Source organism: Lissotriton vulgaris, chromosome 5 (genome assembly GCF_964263255.1).
Source record: "Lissotriton vulgaris chromosome 5, aLisVul1.2, whole genome shotgun sequence".
Classification (NCBI taxonomy): domain Eukaryota; kingdom Metazoa; phylum Chordata; class Amphibia; order Caudata; family Salamandridae; genus Lissotriton; species Lissotriton vulgaris.
In genome coordinates this window covers 1,777,125,050-1,777,151,924 of record NC_141693.1, presented here as the reverse complement: position 1 = coordinate 1,777,151,924, position 26,875 = coordinate 1,777,125,050, and positions in this window count along the sequence as shown.

The following is a 26,875-nucleotide window of genomic DNA, read 5'->3' as shown; positions in this document are numbered from 1 at the left end:
TTGTGTTAGCTGAATACTTTTTACGGACGCAAGGTTGAAGAAAAGCTGTTAGAAAGTTCTCTTTAAAAAAAATTTAAGAGGAGGGTAGTATAGTTTTTAACATAGTTTTAAAATTTTTGTTTAATAGAGTAAAATGCCTAATGCTGATAACACTAGGCGTGCTATTTTTAAGAGGTGCTGTAAAATGTCTTCCATCTGTGTTATTATGATTATTTTAGTTTGGTTAATTTTAGCAGTCATTTTCCCTTTTGGAATTGATAAGGGGCATTTTAGAACAAATGTAACAAGTAAAGCTGAAAAAAAACAAGTTAGTCATGATGGAATAGGCAAAATTAATAGAAACATTGAGCACAAACCAGATGTCCATCAGGACAGATCAGTTGGGGATTTCTCTACTAATTCATTTTCCAGACTTCTTTCAGAATATGTTAGAGTCATGGATGTTAAAGATTGCTACGTGTGTGTTAAGCTTCCTACCTCTGTTTCTGAAGGGGTCAAGTACAATATGCTTCCCCTAACATATGGAATTACCTGTAGTGTTATATCAAGCTTGTTCTATCAAACTGGTCGTCTGGAATATTATTATTCAGACTTTGATGAGATTTTTGCTAATCTGAAAATTATGAGCAGTCTAAACAAAGTTAAGCCTGCAAAGTAAATGAGAGAATTATTTCTGGTTACTAATGAATTAACCTATGAGTACGCATTTAAGAATAAATTAACTTGCAAGATGAGAGATGAAGAGAAATCTTTTCTTGATTAGGTTGAGGATAGGAGGGCAATTTATAAAAGGAATGAAATGCTGAAACAGACTAAGTCTAAGTTTTGGCAGATTGAAGACGAGAAACTGAATGGAGAGAACAGATTTGCAGCCATTCACATTGATGAACCAGTTAGTGGAAAACTTTGTATCAGAAGGAATAATACATTATATGATAATTATTTTGTTGGTGCAAGTCAATGTGTGGATACCTATCGAATCATAGGGGGTTGGGGATCTAAAGGTGGCAAAGACACAATTTTTCCAGGAATCTATTTTGTCTGTGGTAATAAAGCATATTTTAGTCTTCCTGACCATTGGTATGGCACATGTTACCTTGGTCTTGTTTTTCCAAAAATTTTCCATGTTGACAGAAACAATGAAGGATCTTTCGAAATTGGCAAACACCTGAATAGAATGAAAAGGGAGAGTTTTTCAGAAATCATGGGAGATATATTTGGTGCGATAATTCCTATGGTGGGTATTACTCTAAATTCAGTAAAGATCAGAAAAGTCTCCACAATTGTTGACAGATTGTCCACTGATACTGCAAGTGGTTTCCAGTTGGTCAATACTGAGCTTATTGCTACCAGAAGCATGGTTATGCAAAACCGGCTTGCCCTTGATATCCTTCTAGCTAAAGAGGGAGGAGTCTGTGGGATTTGGCATGTTCAGCACTGCTGCACATATATCCCAGATAAAAGCCAGAATATTGAATCTTTAATTAGGAATATTACGGAATATCATTCTGAAATAGAACCAATGGAATATGACGTTTGGCAAAAAGATTGAAGGCAATTAAAGAATGGTTCGCTGACATTGGCAGTTCAATTATTGGCAAAGTACTCTACCCTGTTATAGATATTGTTATAGTGACACTTCTGTTGAAAATTAGTTGCATGATTCACAAAAGAAAGAAGCACATGAGGGAAAAGTGGAGGATCTATAAGCTCAAAAAGGCTCAAGAGAAAGAGATTGAAATGGATGAGTTTCTCAGAACTCAAAATGATAGACCAAGGCAGAGACAGACTGATGAGACAGGAGTTTAGATTTACTAATTCCAAGAGAAATCATTATAAGACATTTATAAAATTTTAGTATAACATTTTTGTGGATTTTGTTTGGTGATTTAAAAATCACCAGAGGAGGGAGTTGATGGAGCGAACTTTCAGATTTATTTCTAAAAAGTTTGTGGCAAATGAAACTCTCGTGATTTTTATTTTTACTAATGTGTGTTGCATGATATGTATGTTACTTATTCAACCTAGATTGAGACGCACCATCACGAACATATGGGTATAACCATTTGTGCTCTTGTTATGTTTATCGTTTTGCTTTTATTAATAGATTCACTTTGTCTTTTGTTTGTCATTTATTAACTGCAGCCGTTTTTGAAATAATAGCATGTGCATTCTTTAAATGTGCTTTTGTTTATGTATTGTCGTCTCACGTGCATGTGTTTGTTTATTTGTTTGTTACCCAAAATTAGGTAACCTAGCTAATGGATTAAACTTAGTGGGAAAAGGGTGGGTAACAGAATAATTATCATTTCTTAAATTAATTTTTGTCTTGTGTTTCTTTGCATACTAGACACCCTCATTGCATTGCATTCCTTGTGAAAAGGCTTGAGGCCTACTTCTAAAAAGGACATCTGAAGCCTGACCAGAGTGAGCCTTGCACAGCTACGCAGAAAATGAAAAAAATATATATAGTTCTACATTTATTCTTGGAGAGTGGTTTGCAAACAAAGGCTGTGTGAAAGCTAAGACATTTGGTTCAATTTGTTCCTTGGTCAAGGCCGTTCTTGTCGTTCGGCAGCGGAAAGTCGGAGAACTATGAGCGGACGAAGGAAGTGTATGCTCTTGCTAAATGTTGCTTTCATCGGAAGCTGTCGGTGTCATACTTTTGAACAATAGTACTCTTGAAAAGTGACTCTGGCTATGTGAGCAACGGATGATGACCGCATCGTATGACACTCGTTAGCCAATGAGATGCTGTGCTGCTTGAATATTTGTATATTTTTAGTTAGTTTTGGACAGGAAAATACTATAAAAATTTCCCCCTTGCTAAGAGCACTGTTCGATCGATCCTGTGCTCCAGAGACGCTGCCAGTTTTCCCTTTCACGTAAGAATCCTTTATTTTGCGTATTTACAGGACTCTTCTTTAGCTTAGGGTAACTGGCTATGGAAAAATAAATAACTGTTTGAGTTTTCCTCATGCGGATGTTGGTTTATTGAGAATATATGACCTTTTGTGCCTAATAATTAATGTTTGAAAAATAAAATTGCTAATAAAAGTTTGAGTTTTCTTTATGAAATAAAATTGAATAAAATAGATTTTGAAATGACAAGCTGGTCTTGGTCGTTTCTTGGTGTTACCATCAGTTAATCCATTGCCTTATATGTGATCTAATTAATGAATGTGAAAGATAATTAGGTCATATGATTCAGTAGGTCTAATACAGTTATTTGTTAAAAATGGGCCTAGTGATAAATTCATAAATAATGGTGAGTATCCTGGTGTAGAAATCATATATGACACTGAATTTCTTTAGACCCGCTGGATCACGTCTAAAAATCATTACGCAATTTGTAGGCGTCATATACACCTCCCCCTATTGGTCAGTAGCAAGATTGAAAAATTAGTTCATAGTATATAGCATACATCACTAGTACAAATCAAGTAGTATTAGAATAGACACTAGTAGTTATATATGGTCCCCAGGGTCATTCTAGCCTTTGCTTAGTTAGCCCGAGCCATGCAACCATTTTACCTTTGTGTCTTTTATTTTTGCACATGTGACGTTACCTTGCAGCTTATTGTATAAGACACCTTTGAGTCCATATGACCTCACACTGCTACTGTCTGAGCGCTGCATACAAGCGGTCAACAAAAACATTAACAAGCCACTTTTTAGGTCTCGTGGCGTAACAGCGCGGTAGCGCTGTGTCCGCCAGGAAATCTTTTGTCACTGGAGCTGCTTCCCAGGAGACAGCACCTGGCCGCGCGCATTGCCTCTTCAAGGAGGTGATCTGAGCGGGCCACGCGCTCGCGAACACGCTCAGCTGCTATCTCCTGGGAAGCTCCAAACACGCATGCGCATACACGCAGACATACACACACACACACATGCATGCGCATACACACACACACATCCACCTTTTGTCTCCACCCGAGTCCTTCCTCCGAAAACAGAGCCCCACCAATACGAGAGCCACCCCCCCCCCTCGCCAACAGATGCGCACCTCTCAAAAACTCTCCAGCAAACAGGCCCCTTATGCCGTTGCTACTCCGCCAATCTTGTGGGAAATGACTAACACACTTCAGTGATCAACCATTTTTATGTCCGTTCCGCAGCAGCCCTGCTCAGCGCTCGCTATGCCACCCCACTCTTCACCTCGCTGATGTTCTTCAATTGCCCACTATCCCGGCACTCTCGCCTCCCTTCGCATGCTGCCCAGTGCCTCACCCTCACCCGCTCTCTCCTTTGCCCACTATACTGCACCCACACCAGACCCACCCCTCCCCCACCTCGCCTCACACTCTGTCTACGCCGCACCTCTTCTCCTGACAATTCCCCCGAGCGCCCATGCACGCACGCACATACATAAACACACACCCCCGGACACATACACACACGCGCACATACACAAACACACGTGCACCAAGGCCCCCCCATCGCACACATACATACACACACACACACACAAGCTCACCCCCCCTGCCGCCCCCTACAAGTAAGGGCACTTACCGCCACTCCGGAGATCTGCAGCTTCCGCAGGGCTCTCCCTCGGGCATGGGAGGCCCGCGTCACCACTGCTCCTCGGGCCAGGCACTACGTGGGAGCGGGCTTCGGGCACAAGACGGAAGTCCCGCCCCACCATAGCTTTCATTTTCAGGAGTGCGCGCGGCGCCGTAGCGTCCTCCTCCATGTCAGCAACTTGGGGCTTCTCCCGTCTCGTTCCGCCGTCCTCTCTGTCCAGATAGGAGCTCAGATGCAAACTCAGAACAGCTTGTGGCCCCTCAGAGCTTGGTGCCTTGCTGTGACACAACGGCGCTCATTACCGGCGTCCACAGACACCTCCTGCTCCACTCGCAGACAAAAAACGGAATCGGGCGAAAATGACCACGGCCGGCTCGATTCCTCACAGCAAAAACTCCGTGATCGCAGTAAGAGCTCAGGATTTTACTGGCACTTTAAGAAGGCTATTTCAAGCGCTTCCTTTGCAGAAAATGTTAGTTCCCTATTCATTCCTGCTATTGATATTGCATTTTTAACAAATAGAATGGTTTCAGTTTCCCAAACTTTAACATTGCGTGGCACTTCAATGTTTAAGGGCCTTGGCCTAATCTATTGTGAAAGGGAGTGGATCTAACTGCATGCATGTAGTATATATTGGGGACTGAACCACTTACCGTAGTACGGGCACCGCTTTAAATTGGCATTTCTATTTCTGTCAAGATGTCTTCAGTTTTGTGTCTCTGTTCTGCTATAGTCTGTCCTCTGATTGTATTCCCTGTGTCCGACCCCTGTTGTGTATCTATTCTGAGTGTCTACTCTCTGCTAGTCTGTATACCAAGATGTCCCTGTCTCTTCTTCGTCACTTTTACCATGTGTGTCCCACTTCGCATTGTGTTCTCTTCTGCACCACGGTATGATCTCCCTCTCTCTGACCCCTTCTGTCTCTTTGCGTCTATTGTAGGTCTCCTGGTGTAGCTGTACTTTTGGACGCCCCCCACACACACACACAACTACACACGCTCAACAACACACACACACACACAACAACACACACCACCACAAACACAACACACTCAACCACACACACTCAACTACACACACAACCACAACAACACACATAACCACACACACAACCACACACACACACAACAACACATACAGCCACACACAGAAACACATCGTCAGTGCACACTTTCACCAACCACAGACACCATCAGTCATCAGTGCACGCTTTCACCGGGCACAAACACCACCAGCGCACAATTTCACCAAGCACACACACATACCACCAGTCGTCAATGCACGCATTCATCAGACACACGCCACCAGCCACAAGTGCACGTTTTTACCATGCACACACACCACCAGCCGTCAGTGCACGCTTCCACCAGGCACACAGAACTTTACCAAGACTCAAGTTTAAACAGCTGACAAATTAATGGTGCCTTAGGCGATGTTCTCAAATAATCCTCGCAGCATACTTAACTAGGGGTATATTTGCAAAGAGTTCATGCAGCGTAGCAAGCGAAGATGCTGCACTGCCTTGGCACTGCGTCAGTCCTGTGCGTGAGGTGCATCATCAGAGCTGTGTGAATAATAACAGCTGTGAGCCCGTGGCTGAGGTGCATCATCAGAGCTGTGTGAATAATAACAGCTGTGAGCTCATGCATGAGGTGCATCATCAGAGCTGTGTGAATAATAGCAGCTGTGAGCCTGTGGCTGAGGTGCATCATCAGAGCTGTGTGAATAATAACTACGTCAGCCCCGTGCGTGAGGTGCATCATCAGACCTGTGTGAATAATAACAGCTGTGAGCCCGTGCCTGAGGTGCATCATCAGAGCTTTGTGAATAATAACTGCGTCAGCCCCGTGCGTGAGTTGCATCATTAGAGCTGTGTGAATAATAACAGATGTGAACCCGTCCATAAGGTGCATCATCAGAGCTTTGTGAATAATAACTGCGTCAGCCCCGTGCGTGAGGTGCATCATCAGACCTGTGTGAATAATAACAGCTGTGAGCCCGTGCCTGAGGTGCATCATCAGAGCTTTGTGAATAATAACTGCGTCAGCCCTGTGATGAGGTGCATCATTAGAGCTGTGTTAATAATAACAGCTGTGAGCCCGTGCCTAAGGTGCATCATCAGAGCTGTGTGAATAATGACAGCTGCGAGCCTGTGCCGGAGGTGCATCATCAGAGCTGTGTGAATAATAACAGCTGTGAGCCCGTGCCTGAGGTGCATCATCAGAGCTGAGTGAATAATAACTGTGTCAGCCCCGTGCGTGAGGTGCATCATCAGACCTGTGTGAATAATAACAGCTGTGAGCCCGTGCCTGAGGTGCATCATCAGAGCTTTGTGAATAATAACTGCGTCAGCCCTGTGATGAGGTGCATCATTAGAGCTGTGTGAATAATAACAGCTGTGAGCAACAGCATACTCTCGCACACACTCAAACTGCTCACCAATTCAAAGTTTGCTAAACATTTTATGCCACGCATTGTCATACACAATGCCAATAACTCAAACTTTAATGCTGCGAGACCTATTGCATTGCAAATGCTTGTTTATGAAGTTCTGGTGTCCATATTGCTTATCCATAAATGCATCACTTTTTGGCACGGCTGAGAAATGCTTGCAATATACTAACGCACACTATTTCATTTTTCGCATTACAGACGGAACATTCCCTTTCCACAAACCAGTGCTTTGCAGAGCTTATGAAGCAACAACTACCAGTACTAGGTTCTTCTAAGGTGAGGGGTCCCTTCACTCAGATATCTTCATTTAAAAATGTATATAAACTAAATTCCTACCTAGGGGATGGTGGTGCTTCCACCACTGTTCAGTTATCATGATTTAATTCCCAACTGTAAGTAAGTGTAACAATTTTTATTGTTTTAATGTTATTGATTTACCTGTTGGTGCTGCATTATAATAGAACAACGTACAGAGCTTGTCAATAAACATTGTGAACTTACATAGACTTGGTGGTGTGAGGAAGGTCCAACCTGCCATCACCAACATCCTATTTTCTTGTGCAAAGGTCTGTATGTGCAAAATCCCTACAACAGTAGTAGTATGTCCTATCATATCAAAATAGTAATAAATCTGGTTGGGCATTTGTTGGTGTGAATTGCCAAAGCCTCAAGATCAACAAAGACTCAAGATCAATAAGACTAGAAGTAGTACAAGAGGACGACCCAAAGGACTGGACTCAATGGCTAGAGCTACTGGTGAATCTGAGTTTTATTTACAACCTTTTAAATAAAGAGTGGCCAACTGGGCAAGCTTAGCTACTACAGTACAGACAGACAAATAGTAGTAGTAGTACAGAGAGTCATCAGAGGCAGGGATAACAAGATTTTCAAAACACTACAGGTCGAAGGATAGTTGTTGGTAAAAAATAGCATTAGGAAACTGAAAAAATAGTTCGGAAAACATATGGTGCAGTAAAAGTTCTGGAATAAGGATTATTATTAGAAACAAGAAGATTTACTAGGGCCAGCAGAGGAGCCCTCGTTGGTGTCCTCCTGGTGTTGTTCTCCCGCCGACTGTGTCCCACTCCCTGTCTACCTGCCCCTGTGTGCTGTATAGGAAATATATAAGAAAGAGACAAACATTGATGGATGGTGTCAAACAAATAAAATATTTTTAAGAACGGTCAAAAAACACTTATGCAAACAACCATTGCAATAACTAAATTGACCGATCTCATCTGGTCAACAAGTAGTATCGGAGGATTCGCGGATCGACTACTTACTATTTATCCACACTAATCCAGTCTTCCATTCTGATTCCAGAATACTAACTAAGCATAAGTACGACGTACCACCCGACCTAGCCCACCTATTCCAGGCATGCCAATTGTACATTAAGTATGCATTTCCACTTCTTTTAGTCCTCAACAATGTGCATATAATCAGATGGAGGACACATGACTACATTTTTAGTATACACCAAATTTTGGGTTGATTGATTTATGCTGATGTTCTGCTAGTGATAAACCTATTACCACCACTTATTGAACAAAGTAGAAAAGGTTCTAATAAAGACTGGAGTACTAGCAGCACATGACGTAACTGAGGGGGCATCACGCTGACCACTAAAAAATTACAAACTCATACAAAGTAACTAAACCTAAGTATCAATCCGCCCCTATCTCTTAGTGACAGGACAAAGTAAGGAGTGGACTAGAGTCACTATGTTGTGATCATATCTAGAACCCTATTTAAACAATCCCGATTTATGCCCTTATGTGGTTATAACAAATCATACCCTTATAAAGGCATAAGAATCAAATCCATATTTAGTAATAGCCAATGCAAACCAAATATGGCAAGGCTACTTCCTTAGACTCCTAGAAAGAACAACGAGTTCTTTCAACAAACCAAACCTCCAGCAACCTGGGAATTCCCCATGCTTTTGTTTTGATTTGTCCTAGAACTCCTGCGAGCACTGAAAGAACGGCCAGTTCCTAGTGACATCTTTTATTGACGTCTTATGTCCAACCTTACGTCAAAAACGGCACCTTCCAGGTATAAACATACCAACGTTTGCCTTAAGCAACACACGGTGGTGTGGAGCAGAGCGGCTATCTACTTATCTGAAGCCCAGCTGATGCGAGTGCCGAAGGAAGCCGTCCCTCCCATTTTGACGCACTGAGAAAGACGCTGTGTTTTTCTCCTGCCGAAAAAATCCAGCTCCAGTGTTTCCAGTCACCCTTGCGGGTTACTGGGAGATCGAGTCCTAAGAGCAAGATACAAGGCCTCCTTCATTCTAAAACCAAGGTACGGAGCTGAGTAGATCATTAGAGAATTCTTGAGTCAGATTCTTGGCAAAACTAACTTAACTTAAAAACTCCTTTACTACTTCCCACGTACTAGGCTTAGGTTAGGTACACTGGGATAGGCGTATTTAGAAGCACCAGTTGAGTACGTTTAGTCAAACTATTATCATTGTATGTAACTGTATAGATTTTATACCTTTTAAGTATCATATGGCTCAGAAACTATATCAATGCTTTTACAGTATTATTTCATAATACTCCTTTTACTGTACGCACTTTACTTAATAACAAGTATTGCAATTGTGGCAATTCATTTCTCTTGCATGAGAAAGAAGACTGCTCAATAAAAAAGAACTTTTATTGAAAACGCTGTCTCTCTATTTCTCTGCACTCTGGTGAAACTAAGTTTGCACGATTGACTGAGTGAAATAGCTATCTATTGTTTTCACACAACTCTGGAGATATACAGCCTGATTCATCATACTCCAGTTTTGCGAGCCCCTAATAGCGATTCATAGCGAATCGCTATTAAGGACTCGCAAAACGGGATTCATGTAGTAATATGCAAAAAAAATGCGATTCCTCCTAATTCCTTATTTGCGATTAGCAAATTGCTAATCGCAAATAAGGAATAACTCCCCATTCATTCCTATGGGCCAAAAGGCCCATAGGAATGAATGGGGAGTATTCCTTATTTGCGATTAGCAATTAGCTAATCGCAAATAAGATAGCAATTGAAAGGGTGCCAGGGGTGTCCAAAGGACACCCTGTAGCACCCCTTAAATGCTAATATGAACAGGGGTTGCGCACATGTGTGTGCAACATGCAACTCAGAAAAATGCTTTTAAAAGCATTTTTCTGAGTTATCGCTATTTACCACGAGGTTTGACCTCGCGGTAAATAGCGGCCCGAAATTGCGATTTCGCAATTTTTAAAAGGATGATGAATTGCATTTAAGGAATCTCAAATAGAGATTCCTTAAATGTAATCCATCGCAAATTTGCGAAAACGCAATTACCGATTTTTGCATTTGGGATGATGAATCCCAAATGCAAAAATCTCACTCGCAAAGGGCCAGATTCTCAGAATATGGCCCTTTGCGAGCCGAATTGGGCTTCATGAATTAGGCTGCTACTCCTTATCCTGGGGAGCAAAGATGTCATGTTTATGCGGTTGTCGGAAGCTGAACCCCTTCTTGTCTAATCACGGAAGTTCACTCCTCCCTGTTCATTCTAGTGACCTCTGAGCTAGCTGGCAAACCTAAATTAAGTCTAACATATTCAATAGAGACCTAGTCGACCTCAGTCCTACGTCTAAACTATCGTTTATGTTATTCCAATGTGCAGAGCCTATTGGGAAAATAGGAACTACACTACATGGCGCCCAACGTTTGGTAAGGCGATAATCTAACGCAAGATACTAGAGTAATTCAGTCGTGCTTTTTCACACAGACCCCTTTTCCCCGTAAAAACTCCAATAGACGACTGGAGTGGGTGAAAGGTTAATATCCGTCGAAAACTTAGTAGGATGAGAATCCTATGTATTAGTTTACGGTATAATCAACGTTGAAGGATACAGTGTTCCAAAATATTGTGCACCTAATCTTTGTTTCCTAAAAAATTGCTCTGCAAAACTTTCAGTCAGTAAAATGACAGAGAGTGAGGACGAAAGGGAGAGAGCTGCTTTGGCAGTTCAACTCGCAGCGGACGACACACTTGTCCGAGGTAACAACCATGATTAAGCATGGTCGAATTTTGCGAATTCGCGATCCGCAAATTTGCGGATTTGCGAATTCGCGATCCGCAAAATTTGCAAATTTGTGCGAATTTGCAGATTTTTGTTTTTTGCGTGTTCGCTGGGTTTTTTGAGTGTTCGCAGGGTTTTTTGCGTGTTCGCGGGGATTTTTGCGTCTTCGCGAGCCGCTTGCATAGCGAAGTTACCCATGCAGTCGTTTATGGGAGAGGGAGAGAGCATAGATAGAGAGATAGATGGATAGATAGAAAGAAAGAGAGAGAAAGAGAGGGAAAGAGAGAGGGAGGGAGAGGACGAGAGAAAGAAAGAGAGGCCGGATCTCTGAAGGGCCAGATTCCTGAGTTGCCCCTACAGAACATACAGCTTTTTATTTTTAGCAAAATGCATATGAAAATTGTGCTGTAAAGGTCTCTTTTAGTTTACCCCTCCTGACAACTCAAAATGGGTGTATTTGCCATCCTCTCCCTTCTTCCTGTTTTTTATATCTGTAAGTGCTTCCTGATGAGGTTTAATTCCTTGGACAGGTGCCTCGTGGCCTACTTGTAGCTATTCTCTGACCCTGCTTCAAGGGTCAGAGCAGGGTCAGAGAATAGTTGCAAGTAGGCAACGAGGCGCCAGGAAGCAATTAGCAGCAGGTGTCCAAGTTGAAGTTAATTTGTTTGTAACCCTTTTGTAAAAGGTTACAAAGAAATTAGGTTCAACTTTTGCACCTGCTGCTGTAACCCTTGCTTGGCTGAAAATTCGTCCCCGCTGAATCGCGGATCGCGAAATCGCTGAAAATCCGCAAATTCGCCCGCAAAACGGATTTTACGCCCACCCTTAACCATGATGCAATAATCATCCGGGTCAATATAAGAAATACCATAACTATAAAACTTATAAAAAATGGAGTATCATCAAGAGGTGGTACAGTCATATTTGTGGTAGAGGCACAAGTATTTCGGCAGACAGAGGTATTCTATTCCTGGATAAATTTTCCAGCAGCACATGCTGTAACACATAAGTTCCACTACTACAAAATAGCGGAATCTCCAGCGGAATGCTCTCCTTTCGAGGAAGTTGAAATTCCACTAACATACCAAGAGCACCTGCTCTTCTTTAATGGCGCCCTAAAACATCAAAATCACATTACCAGGCTTGGTCCACTAGGTAGACCAGGAGCCACATGGCCGGTTCTAGCCAGCTACACACCAGATCCCGAAATTGAAAAAATGTCAAGCGAAGAACTCTTAGTTAAAATAAAAGAATTAACAAGAGCATATAGGGATTTAGTTCAATTAACATTGGACGGTACAACATACTGAGTAAAACCCCAACTAATTGAAAATCCTGAAAAAACTTTTATTAAAAATAATCTCAATTCTCAAAAGAAGAAGTGGGAGGGTAATAAACAAACCACTCCCAGAGAAAAACAATTTCAGTCCAGAGGAAGGTCTCCCAACGAAGAAATAGATCTCCGGAAGAAGTTGGCAAGTCTCCTCAAAGGGAGCCCTCTGAAAAAAGATACAACCTTAGAAACAGGGACAATTTGAGAAGACCTGAAAGATATCAAGATATTGATACACGTTCCTCTCGATCTTTTCAGAAGTCCAAAGACAAGGAACCTGCTCATCAAAGTAAAAAATTACAATTTCCCATAAAGAAGGTAGCCAGTATTAAAATAAAACATGCAGAGAATCCTGAGGACACAACTGAAAAACGGAGAGTGGGCCCAGACAATGCTAGACAGCGCAGCAGAAGTGAGCAAGATCCTGAAGAATCTTCTGTAGACAGTGGGCACGAATGAATACATTCAAGTGGAAACTGCAGACACCCGAGTGAGCGTGCCCCATGAACTATATGAAATAACATTACATATAGATAAAACTAGGAAAATAAAAGGTCTCTTTTGGGAGAATCTATCTAAAGGCTATGATATCATTCTAGCAGAGAAAGACTGGCCACCAGAGTTTGTCAGGGAGTGCCCACATGGCGAAGAAATGATTATGCCTGCCTTCTCAAATCACATTCCAATTCATAAAAAATACACACTTGCTAGAAAATGGGCAGTGACCCAAGCCCATGCATTATATAAAAATCATGTAGGATGGGATGAGGATTCTCCTCGTCATAAAATCCAGTAAAAAAATTAACCTACTGCACAGAGGCAGTATCCTGTTAAGCAAGAAGCTAAAAAACAAGTAAAAGAAATTTTAGATCAACTTGAATATCAAGGGGTGATTGAAACATGCACCTCACAAATGAACAATCCTTTATTTCCTGTCTCCTAGTCAGACGATTCATATCGTCTAGTTTTGGACTACAGACACCTAAACTCCTGCTGTAAAACATTTGCAGTACAAATCTCACACAGTGCAGCACTAATGAATAATATTGTTCGCAAAAAATATAAAACAACATTAGATATCTCAAATGGTTTCTTCTGTCTAAACATAGCACCTGAAAGCAGATATTTGACCGCTTTCACTAGCATGGGGACCCAAAAACAATGTTGTCGTCTCCCACAGGGATTCAAGAACAGCCCAGGATTATTTTCAGCTAGGGTAACAGAGTTACTATAAATGTATGATGATGAGGCATTATCCTATGTTGATGACATCTATCTTACAGACGATGACCTGGAGACTCACTTGAAAAGAGTGAACACCATAATACTTGGGTTCGCAGATGAAGGGTACAAATTTAACTTTAAAAAATCACGAATTGCCCATCTAACTGTCCTATTGTTAGGATATGAATTATCAAGTGAAGGCAAAAGCCTGGCAGACAACTTCTTAGAGAGGTGTGCAGTACTCCAGCCTCCAAAAACGCTGAAAAACTTACAATCAATACTAGGTTTCCGGAATTTCGGAAGAACATACATCCTAAATTATGCAGAGAGGGTTAAACCTCTCTACGAACTAATAAAAACTGATTTTAAACCAATTAATTGGACTAAAAAACACACAGAAATGTTAAGATCATTACAGACAGACATGTTAACTAAAACAAAACTGCAAACACGCGCAAATGAACGCAACCTTGTAATCCAAGTCATCCCAGGAAGATGTGGATTCACATACCTGACCTCTAATGAGGGAGAAACGGTACAAATAGCTTACAAATCACATTTGTACATACAAGCTGAAATGAAATTCAGTTCAACTGAAAAAATTCTAACTGCGGTTCAAACTTCTGTAGCAAAAGAAAGAGCCCTAGCCCAGGGAAAAAGGATATCTGTTTTAACAGCTGTATCAGCCCTTGAGGCGGTAACAATACCAGGCAATCCTAACACTAAAGCTCTAGATCCAAAATGGATAAAATGGGAAACTTCTCTTGCAACAGAAGACGTGACACACGCATTTGATCCGAAAATGAAAAAACTAGAATATATGGAATATGAAAATGAATGTCCTCTGCCGATCGAGATTCTGCCTCTCGAACAGTACATCTGTGTAATCTACACGGACAGAGTTGCACAACACTAAGTTGTGGAAAAACATTTACAATGCAGCATGCACGATTGTTAAAGGTAACTGGCGCTTAGGTAAATTCAGACCGATGGTCACTAAAACTGAATCACTCAGAAACTGTACAGCTCAGGGAGCTGAAATAAGATCTCTAAAGATGGCGCTTGAAAATGCCGATCGTGAATTCCTGACACTAATAGTGTGCGATTCGCATTACTGCGTCCGATCTTACAATAATTCCATGCAGACCTGGATAAAAAACGGTTACAAAGATGAGACAGGTGCCACAATAAAGCAGCAAACACAATACGGTGGAGGGGGACCTAGGGGAGATTTAAAGACCAGGCTCTGGGTACTATCCCCAACAGAACCAATAAACAACAAAGGTACCAGAGGGTCTCAGGTAAACGTGCCCATAAACACAAAAAAACCAGTCAAGAACTCACCCCTACAACCAGGTTATGTCACAGAGAGCTCTCCGTGGATGAGGAAAAATACCCATCAGTCACCATTCGGATCCGCCCTTCATCATTTGGGATTTTATCCGTACCACCCGTCAGAGAATTTTGGTACTCTCCTAGGAGGTCAACCCAGTGGTAGGGGGTAGCCTCACTAGAGTAGAGAGATGACAGTGTGGTATACCACTCGATGTAGGTGAGTGGTTGAAAAAGATGGGACTGGGGTGTGCAGTGCAATAGAAGGTGTAAAGGAGAGAAACCAAAAGAAGTGGGTTTAAAATTGGTTAAGAATAAGCACCAAACAAAGATTTATTTCAATTGTGCTTACCCTACCAATGCTAAAAACAGTGCGCCCGCTGACTGTCTAATTATGTGGACAGCCTCAGGACAAGAGATGGTCGACTAGTTTCAGCATTTAAAGGACTGATTTTGTCAATGCTTTCTTCAGGACCAAAAACTACAATATGAAAGCTACTACACCAAGTGAACAAAGTCGCACCCTAGAAACCAAACAAGTGCATACAGTCACCTGTACGTTCTGGGTGTCCTTACTATCTGTGCAAGACACTGTGGGAAGAAGGTGAGGAGAAGGTTTTAAAATAATATATGGGCTGAGTGGTCCAACCATCAGGTATGATTTGGATTTAAACTAAACTATTAATTAAAAAATGAACTACCTGAATGCAAACGAGAATTAGGTACATTTGGGTCACAAGTTGGTTATACCAAATGCTAGTGAACTCTTACCTTAACATGTAAGGTCAGATGGCCTCACCCCACCTGGCTGTGGCTCAGGGGAAAATGAAGCACCGCTCTGGAAAACATGTAATACACACATTAACACATAAAATGCACGCAATATAGACAATGCTCCCAAAGCTAACAATAGCAGAGGATAAATGGTCATATAGACCAATCTGAGTAACTGGATGTAAAAACAGGTAAGCCCAGCGTAGGTAGACAGCCCTGTTGTAAATATGATAGCAATGGCGTGTGGGTTCACCTCACCTAACCGTCGGTACTCCTGGCCGGCGTCCTGGCCATCTGGGGAGGTACCGACAGGAGGTGGGGGAGTGTTAATAAACCTTGCCGTAATTGGAGAAAAGATCACATGGGGTACTCACTCGTATCTGCTGATCGGCATTTGTTCCCGTAAAATGGTGCAACTGTGTGCTGCCGAGTTAGCCCAATCAGCAGCAGACAAGGCGAAGGTACAATCACACCAGCGCCGCTATTGGGAGCGCGGCAGTGTGACGCGTATAACTTGCGTGTTCCAATTGGGCAAAACCCCGTCTAGGACATTGCTCCTATTGGATGAAAAATGGGCTTAATGTCCATTGGGTGTCATATCGGTTGTTTGTTACCAGGCCCGCCTCCGTCTCCTAAGCGATGGGGGCAAACAGAAACACACAAACAAGGCAGTGACACGTACTAGAAATGCACAGAGATGTTAACTACATTCGATGTAGAAGCAATGCGCTAATGATGTAAATGCGCTATCTGCCTCAGACCGAAGGGGCACTAAAAGGACTATAACGTATCTAGTCCAGGAATAGCGTGTCTAGTCAACCTATACTGGTTGCAGGCAAAGAGGGATCTAACACTAGTAACGAGGGCATGATATTAGTAACCAAAAAATAGGCGCTAACAATCTAAAAGCGCTGAGTACCTAAGACAGACAGAGTATTCTCTAAATTACAGGATGTCTAGTCAAAATACTATAGTTACTGGGCAGATGTTAGAGCTACAGAACATGTTTCAGCTGAAGACCTAGCAGAAAACAGAGTACCACCCTAGGCTGTTGGTTCGAGGCCAAGTATGAAAAATGCATAAGATGGCCCATGATTCACCCATATGAACAGAGGCCTAAGGGCTTGATGTAATATTCTCCGGGGGACTGGTGTAACTATCTCCCTCTGGCTACGAATCATACAAGCAGTACAGTATTAAACAGAGCTCTGGCAAGACAGTATTGCGATCACAGAGAAGACCAGGGAATTTCGTCATTCAGTCCCTCTCTGTGTGTCTTCAGTTTGAGGACCCATCTCTGTTCTTTTCTGAGCAAATAGTTAACCACGTCTGTGGTGTGCGCGGGAATGAACGGCTGTTCGAGGACAGTCCATTGAAATTCTGTGGCTTGATGTTTCGCTTCAAGAAAATGGGCAGTCAGTTTGGTGGCTTGTCTCGCACACCGGATCGTGCTCTTGTGCTCTGAAATACTTATGCGGACCTTCCTTGTTGTCATGCCCACGTACCTGTAACCACATGGGCAGGTAATAAGATAAATCACGTGGTCACTGTTGCAGTTGGTAAACTTAACTTGCTTCCACGGTCTGGTGGTTCCTATATCTATTTCCAGTGGCTTCTTAGTCTGTGCACAGACCTGGCAACTGCCACAGGGGTGATGCCCCTGAACAGGAGGTAGGTTTCACAATGTGCCAACCGCTCTGGGCATTTCCTCACGTGGCCTGGTGTGAACCAGTCGGTCCCTCAGATTTGGGCCCCTCTTAAAAGAGACATGCGGGCGGGGAAGCGTAAGGCGCCCGGAGTTCAATATAGGCCAGCGCTTCTTAACCGCCCTCTGAATGCCATTTGAAAGACTCCCAAATGTATGGACAAACGTGAGCCGATCTAAGTCAGGTTTGGGAGGTCTCGGTTCCAAAAGGGCTTCCCGGTTGTTGTTCTTTGCCCTTTTCATAGATCTCTTCACTAGTTTGGGTGGATAGTTGCGAGCCACAAGTTGTCTGCTTAGATCTTCAGAGTGTTTCTCAAAAGCTGCCCCTGTGGAACAATTCCTCTGTAGCCGTAAGAATTGCCTGAAAGGGAGGCTCTCCCTGAGTGCTCGTGGATGGTTACTGTCGAACAATAACAGGGAGTTCCTTGCGCTGGGCTTTCTATAAAGCTCTGATTGTAGGCCATGTGATCCTGCTGTTATAAGAAGATCCAGAAATGCTAATTGTGTTCGACCAATCTCGATGGTAAATCTGAGATGATTATTTCTGTTATTGAGCCAGCCCAAGAATTCAAGGCAGCTCTCACTCGAACCTCGCCACACAACGAAAACGTCGTCAATGTACCTTTTCCAGGTTTTCAATTTATCAATGAAAGGATTGGTCTGGTTAAGTACATGACTTTGTTCAAAGGAATGAACGTACAGATTCGCCAGACTGGGGGCGTAAACACTCCCCATACTGGTCCCTGAGGTTTGAAGGTAAACCTGATCCTCGAATTTGAAAAAGTTTTGCTTCATGGCCAGTGTGGCGCAGGCCATTATGAATGAGACAGGAGTGATGCTGTTGAGCTCCCTGGACTCTAGAAGTTGGTGTATCACGTCCAGGGTCTCATCCTGTGGGATGGAGGTATAGAGTGCCTCAACATCAAATGAAACTAGGAGGTCCGTTTCTCTATCAAACTCTATATTGGGTAACAATCTGAGAAGGTCGGTGGTATCCTTTAGGTAAGTGGGCATTTCCTGCACCATGGGTCTCAAGAAATGGTCCACAAAGGTGGAGAGGGGTTCAAGGGCTGACCCTATCCCGGAAATGATGGGACGTCCCGGGGGGGGTCTTTGCTCCTTGTGAACCTTGGGTAAGGTGTAAAAGTAAGGCATTCTGGGGTGCTCGCTGCAGAGATATTTAGCTTCGGCAGGGGTGATCCATCCCTCAGTGAAGGCTTCTTCCACCATGGTTTTAATATTCATTGTCAGCTCATCAGTGGGATCATGATTGACTGGGGTATAGGATTGTCTCATATTCAATTGTCTAAGGCACTCAGTTCTATACACTTGTGTGTCCATTATCACAATGGATCCGCCCTTGTCAGCTGGCTTTATTGTTAGATTTTCGTTATCTGTCAAGGACTTCAGTGCTGTATGTAGAGTTTTAGGCAGGTTGTTAAAAACTCTATGATTAGTGCTGAAGAGGTCATCCATTTCTTTTTCTAGAGCTTGTTCATAAGCCAGTACCTGGGGAGGCATCAGATGGGTCGGGGAAGTGAAAGTAGACTTGCACTTCAATCCAGTGTTGCATCTTCTTCACTCTGCATGTTCTCTTCCTTGTCCGCAAAGAAGAAGTGTAGTCTTATTTTTCTAAGAAACTTAGATAGTTCTAGCCTGGTTTCAAACTCATCGTTGTGGTGAGTAGGCACAAAGCCTAAACCTTTGTTCAAGGCCTCCTCCTCCTGTTGTGTCAGAACATGGCTGCTCAGATCGATGACTATACTGGCGCTGCACTGCTCTGTCCGGTCTCCTTGTTCTTGGAGGAGTTGCTCCTCAGCGTTCTCCCTTCTGTTGATGTTGATGGGGGGCTGAAATGCACTTGGGGCTGTGTGTTCCCTCTCTTCCTGCCTCGGGATCTGCCTCGGCCAAACCCTAAAAAAGGCTGCCCATTAAAGTTGTTTGCCTGAAAATTGCCGGGGAAGTTAGGCATATTAGGACCCATAGGCTGTGGGAACGGGCCCGGTTGTTGTGGTGGGAAGAAAGGGTGCATCCCTCCAAAATGCCAGGGATGAGGTGACCACCACTGTTGTTGTTGGTTGCCCCTACAATTATTTCTGAAATTCCTCTTACCCTGGCCCCTGCCTCGTGGGTAGGAATTGTCACTACCGGTATCGCTGCCTGACGAATTATCGCCAGAGCTGGATGTACTATAGGATGTACCTTTTCTGCGGGTGTTATTACCAAAGTCTGGGGGAGTGTAGGTGTCACTAGAATAGGGATAGATCCTCTCGAACTGAAATTTATCAAGATCTTTTTTGAATTTATCCATCTTGACCGAGAGGGTGTGTTCTCTGAAGTCTCTGTTATTTTTGTTTGTTTCATCTAAGTTTTTACTAAAGACCTTCGGAGCAATTGTGGTTTTAATCTTAGATTCTAGGACCTGGATTTCTACAAGCATAGTGTCTGCTATGCGTTTAGACGTTTGAATAATCAAGATCAACCAGTCTCTGGTGCACCTCCAAGCGATCAAAGCCCAGTTTTTTAGAAACTCTCTGTCATTAAGAAATAATCTAGGGGTGTTGGTCACTATGAGACCTGTCGGTGCACAGTCATTCCGTAGGTATTGAGCCATAATAGTGCCATGCGTGGCTGTCCTTGTTTGTGATTTCTTCAGAATTAATAGTTTGCCCCAATCGTCCTCACTCACAACGACTGTGGGCCCGGACGAATCTGTTAGATCAGGATGTTCAGCCAATGCTGCTTGAAGGTCATCATCGGAAAAAGATAAACCATGATTTTCCGCCATATCAAAGGGGACACCTACACTCCCCCAGACTTTGGTAATAACACCCGCAGAAAAGGTACATCCTATAGTACATCCAGCTCTGGCGATAATTCGTCAGGCAGCGATACCGGTAGTGACAATTCCTACCCACGAGGCAGGGGCCAGGGTAAGAGGAATTTCAGAAATAATTGTAGGGGCAACCAACAACAACAGTGGTGGTCACCTCATCCCTGGCATTTTGGAGGGATGCACCCTTTCTTCCCACCACAACAACCGGGCCCGTTCCCACAGCCTATGGGTCCTAATATGCCTAACTTCCCCGGCAATTTTCAGGCAAACAACTTTAATGGGCAGCCTTTTTTAGGGTTTGGCCGAGGCAGATCCCGAGGCAGGAAGAGAGGGAACACACAGCCCCAAGTGCATTTCAGCCCCCCATCAACATCAACAGAAGGGAGAACGCTGAGGAGCAACTCCTCCAAGAACAAGGAGACCGGACAGAGCAGTGCAGCGCCAGTATAGTCATCAATCTGAGCAGCCATGTTCTGACACAACAGGAGGAGGAGGCCTTGAACAAAGGTTTAGGCTTTGTGCCTACTCACCACAACGATGAGTTTGAAACCAGGCTAGAACTATCTAAGTTTCTTAGAAAAATAAGACTACACTTCTTCTTCGCGGACAAGGAAGAGAACATGCAGAGTGAAGAAGATGCCAACACTGGATTGAAGTGCAAGTCTACTTTCACTCCCCCGACCCATCTGATGCCTCCCCAGGTACTGGCTTATGAACAAGCTCTAGAAAAAGAAATGGATGACCTCTTCAGCACTAATCATAGAGTTTTTAACAACCTGCCTAAAACTCTACATACAGCACTGAAGTCCTTGACAGATAACGAAAATCTAACAATAAAGCCAGCTGACAAGGGCGGATCCATTGTGATAATGGACACACAAGTGTATAGAACTGAGTGCCTTAGACAATTGAATATGAGACAATCCTATACCCCAGTCAATCATGATCCCACTGATGAGCTGACAATGAATATTAAAACCATGGTGGAAGAAGCCTCCACTGAGGGATGGATCACCCCTGCCGAAGCTAAATATCTCTGCAGCGAGCACCCCAGAATGCCTTACTTTTACACCTTACCCAAGGTTCACAAGGAGCAAAGACCCCCCCCGGGACGTCCCATCATTTCCGGGATAGGGTCAGCCCTTGAACCCCTCTCCACCTTTGTGGACCATTTCTTGAGACCCATGGTGCAGGAAATGCCCACTTACCTAAAGGATACCACCGACCTTCTCAGATTGTTACCCAATATAGAGTTTGATAGAGAAACGGACCTCCTAGTTTCATTTGATGTTGAGGCACTCTATACCTCCATCCCACAGGATGAGACCCTGGACGTGATACACCAACTTCTAGAGTCCAGGGAGCTCAACAGCATCACTCCTGTCTCATTCATAATGGCCTGCGCCACACTGGCCATGAAGCAAAACTTTTTCAAATTCGAGGATCAGGTTTACCTTCAAACCTCAGGGACCAGTATGGGGAGTGTTTACGCCCCCAGTCTGGCGAATCTGTACGTTCATTCCTTTGAACAAAGTCATGTACTTAACCAGACCAATCCTTTCATTGATAAATTGAAAACCTGGAAAAGGTACATTGACGACGTTTTCGTTGTGTGGCGAGGTTCGAGTGAGAGCTGCCTTGAATTCTTGGGCTGGCTCAATAACAGAAATAATCATCTCAGATTTACCATCGAGATTGGTCGAACACAATTAGCATTTCTGGATCTTCTTATAACAGCAGGATCACATGGCCTACAATCAGAGCTTTATAGAAAGCCCAGCGCAAGGAACTCCCTGTTATTGTTCGACAGTAACCATCCACGAGCACTCAGGGAGAGCCTCCCTTTCAGTCAATTCTTACGGCTACAGAGGAATTGTTCCACAGGGGCAGCTTTTGAGAAACACTCTGAAGATCTAAGCAGACAACTTGTGGCTCGCAACTATCCACCCAAACTAGTGAAGAGATCTATGAAAAGGGCAAAGAACAACAACCGGGAAGCCCTTTTGGAACCGAGACCTCCCAAACCTGACTTAGATCGGCTCACGTTTGTCCATACATTTGGGAGTCTTTCAAATGGCATTCAGAGGGCGGTTGAGAAGCACTGGCCTATATTGAACTCCGGGCGCCTTACGCTTCCCCGCCCGCTTGTCTCTTTTAAGAGGGGCCCAAATCTGAGGGACCGACTGGTTCACACCAGGCCACGTGAGGAAATGCCCAGAGCGGTTGGCACATTGTGGAACCTACCTCCTGTTCAGGGGCATCACCCCTGTGGCAGTTGCCAGGTCTGTGCACAGACTAAGAAGTCGCTGGAAATAGATATAGGAACCACCAGACCGTGGAAGCAAGTTAAGTTTACCAACTGCAACAGTGACCACGTGATTTATCTTATTACCTGCCCATGTGGTTACAGGTACGTGGGCATGACAACAAGGAAGGTCCGCATACGTATTTCGGAGCACAAGAGCACGATCCGGTGTGCGAGACAAGCCACCAAACTGACTGCCCATTTTCTTGAAGCGAAACATCAAGCCACAGAATTTCAATGGACTATCCTCGAACAGCCGTTCATTCCCGCGCACACCACAGACGTGGTTAACTATTTGCTCAGAAAAGAACAGAGATGGGTCCTCAAACTGAAGACACACAGAGAGGGACTGAATGACGAAATTCCCTGGTCTTCTCTGTGATCGCAATACTGTCTTGCCAGAGCTCTGTTTAATACTGTACTGCTTGTATGATTCGTAGCCAGAGGGAGATAGTTACACCAGTCCCCCGGAGAATATTACATCAAGCCCTTAGGCCTCTGTTCATATGGGTGAATCATGGGCCATCTTATGCATTTTTCATACTTGGCCTCGAACCAACAGCCTAGGGTGGTACTCTGTTTTCTGCTAGGTCTTCAGCTGAAACATGTTCTGTAGCTCTAACATCTGCCCAGTAACTATAGTATTTTGACTAGACATCCTGTAATTTAGAGAATACTCTGTCTGTCTTAGGTACTCAGCGCTTTTAGATTGTTAGCGCCTATTTTTTGGTTACTAATATCATGCCCTCGTTACTAGTGTTAGATCCCTCTTTGCCTGCAACCAGTATAGGTTGACTAGACACGCTATTCCTGGACTAGATACGTTATAGTCCTTTTAGTGCCCCTTCGGTCTGAGGCAGATAGCGCATTTACATCATTAGCGCATTGCTTCTACATCGAATGTAGTTAACATCTCTGTGCATTTCTAGTACGTGTCACTGCCTTGTTTGTGTGTTTCTGTTTGCCCCCGTCGCTTAGGAGACGGAGGCGGGCCTGGTAACAAACAACCAATATGACACCCAATAGACATTAAGCCCATTTTTCATCCAATAGGAGCAATGTCCTAGACGGGGTTTTGCCCAATTGGAACACGCGAGTTATACGCGTCACACCGCCGCGCTCCCAATAGCGGTGCTGGTGTGATTGTACCTTCGCCTTGTCTGCTGCTGATTGGGCTAACTCGGCAGCACACAGTTGCACCATTTTACGGGAACAAATGCCGATCAGCAGACATGAGTGAGTACCCCACGTGATCTTTTCTCCAATTACGGCAAGGTTTATTAACACTCCCCCACCTCCTGTCGGTACCTCCCCAGATGGCCAGGACGCCGGCCAGGAGTACCGACGGTTAGGTGAGGTGAACCCACACGCCATTGCTATCATATTTACAACAGGGCTGTCTACCTACGCTGGGCTTACCTGTTTTTACATCCAGTTACTCAGATTGGTCTAGATGACCATTTATCCTCTGCTATTGTTAGCTTTGGGAGCCTTGTCTATATTGCGTGCATTTTATGTGTTAATGTGTGTATTACATGTTTTCTAGAGCGGTGCTTCATTTTCCCCTGAGCCACAGCCAGGTGGGGTGAGGCCATCTGACCTTACATGTTAAGGTAAGAGTTCACTAGCATTTGGTATAACCAACTTGTGACCCAAATGTACCTAATTCTCGTTTGCATTCAGGTAGTGCATTTTTTAATTAATAGTTTAGTTTAAATCCAAATTATACCTGATGGTTGGACCACTCAGCCCATATATTATTTTAAAACCTTCTCCTCACCTTCTTCCCACAGTGTCTTGCACAGATAGTAAGGACACCCAGAACGTACAGGTGACTGTATGCACTTGTTTGGTTTCTAGGGTGCGACTTTGTTCACTTGGTGTAGTAGCTTTCATATTGTAGTTTTTGGTCCTGAAGAAAGCATTGACAAAATCAGTCCTTTAAATGCTGAAACTAGTCGACCATCTCTTGTCCTGAGGCTGTCCACATAATTAGACAGTCAGCGGGCGCACTGTTTTTAGCATTGGTAGGGTAAGCACAATTGAAATAAATCTTTGTTTGGTGCTTATTCTTAACCAATTTTAAACCCACTTCTTTTGGTTTCTCTCCTTTACACCTTCTATTGCACTGCACACCCCAGTCCCATCTTTTTCCACCACTCACCTACATCGAGTGGTATACCACACTGTCATCTCTCTACTCTAGTGAGGCTACCCCCTACCACCGGGTTGACCTCCTAGGAGAGTACCAAAATTCTCTGACGGGTGGTACGGATAAAATCCCAAATGATGAAGGGCGGATCCGAATGGTGACTGATGGGTATTTTTCCTCATCCACGGAGAGCTCTCTGTGACATAACCTGGTTGTAGGGGTGAGTTCTTGACTGGTTTTTTTGTGTTTATGGGCACGTTTACCTGAGACCCTCTGGTACCTTTGTTGTTTATTGCCACAATAAAGCATACAAAACTATGGGAACAAGTAGTACTTTTGCAGAAAGAACTACAAAAGACTCGCGTGATACATACACAGAGTCTTCAACGTGATGGCGTTCACGTTGCAGGGAATTCGTTGGCTGACAGAGCCACAGCGGCAGCTGATCTCTCGGATTCCGTAGCTACAAAAAAGTGTACGAAAAACAAATAGATGGCGAAACGCTGCTTGCTGTAAAAGCCTCGCTGGAAGGCAATTATGCGGTGTTACCTCTAAACTATCCACTTGGCAATACATACATAATTGATGCGAACTCTGTTCCGTTTGCTCAAATCCCTGGAGTGGGGGATAGAGTAATTCCAAACACGAACCGGAGAGTCTTCTTGATACAAGAAGCACATATGGGATTGGGTCTGAGGCACCAAGAGATCATGAAATCTCTAATAGAATTACAATCACAATACTGGTGGCCGGGGATGAGCGTAGAAAATTACAAATTTGCAATGAATTGTCAGGACTGCAACAGAAATCGCAGTTGTGAACCGGACCAGACACCAGACCAGACACCACTATTGGACAGCATCAGGCTATCTATGCGCAGACATCCAGACGGAAAAATGCAGTCCCATAAATATTAAGACGAGATTCATTTGGATGTGGCCCCAGTGCGCAGCTGATGCCAGAACTGTTATAAAAGATTTGCGAGTCTTTATCGGCACATATGCAATTGGCAAGGTACATTCTGTCCAGGGTCCTGCATTTAGCTCTCAGGCTTACAAGGAGTCCATGGCCAGCATGGGCATTGCATTGCGGTATTCTAGTCCATTCCATCCCGAGGGAAATGCGGTAGTGGAGAGAAAAAAGTGGGACATAAAGCAATCTATAACAGCGAGGGTGTTAGGTTCGGGTGATGGGTGGGTCAAACATCTAATAAGTGTCCAACATAGTCTTAATAATATGCAAAGAATTTCTCTAGGAGGTATCAGTCCGTATTAACTTTTATTTGGTACCAGAATGATCATTCAGGACTTGGATTGTCAGACTTCAGTGGTGCAACAAAAAGCCTTTGATATCAAAGATCATTTGGCTGTTTTACAGGACTTAAATGAAACAAGCCTGCCTGTCTATGTGGTTACTGCTGCTGAGGCTTTGTCATGCTGGCAGGCTCTAGTTTCTCATCCAAGATCTTTGTAGGTGGCACAAATTAATCTTGACTGGATGAAGGCAGTGTCACAAGTGGTGCTGGCCGGCGCTGGAAGTGGTGCTTTTAATATCTTACCTTAACAGCTGATGTCTGGCCTGGCCAGAGGACTCAAGCTGCAGGTATCGGCACACAAATCTCGCCTTCTCTTCCTATGTGTGCGCCAACGGCTCAGACAAGGAGCTCCTATATGGACTTTGGTGCTCCCTGATTGCACTCCGCTCTACTTCTTCGAAGGCTCAGCAATAGCTGGGAGCTGGTGGTACGAAATTATTTGCTACTTACTCTGATTTTAAAGCATTATTTGTGTGGTGTCACTTTCTCTGATAATCTTGTAACTGCTCCTGTTTTTAACAGTTTATTGACATTTCGAGCACGCAGCCGATTTAAACGCTGCCGCGCTCTCTCACCCCTCTTGAGAGGCAGCCATCAGCCTAGGCGTGCGCGCTGACCACATCACTCGGAGGCCACGCCGACCCCTCCGCCCATAAATACGCTGAAAACAAGCGTCTATCAGAAATCCCTGACCCAGTCCTGAGGCGGAAGCCGGGAGCTGGTGGTACGAAATTATTTGCTACTTACTCTGATTTTAAGCATTATTTGTGTGGTGTCACTTTCTCTGATAATCTTGTAACTGCTCCTGCTTTTAACCGTTTATTGACATTTCGAGCACGCAGCCGATTTAAACGCTGCCGCGCTCT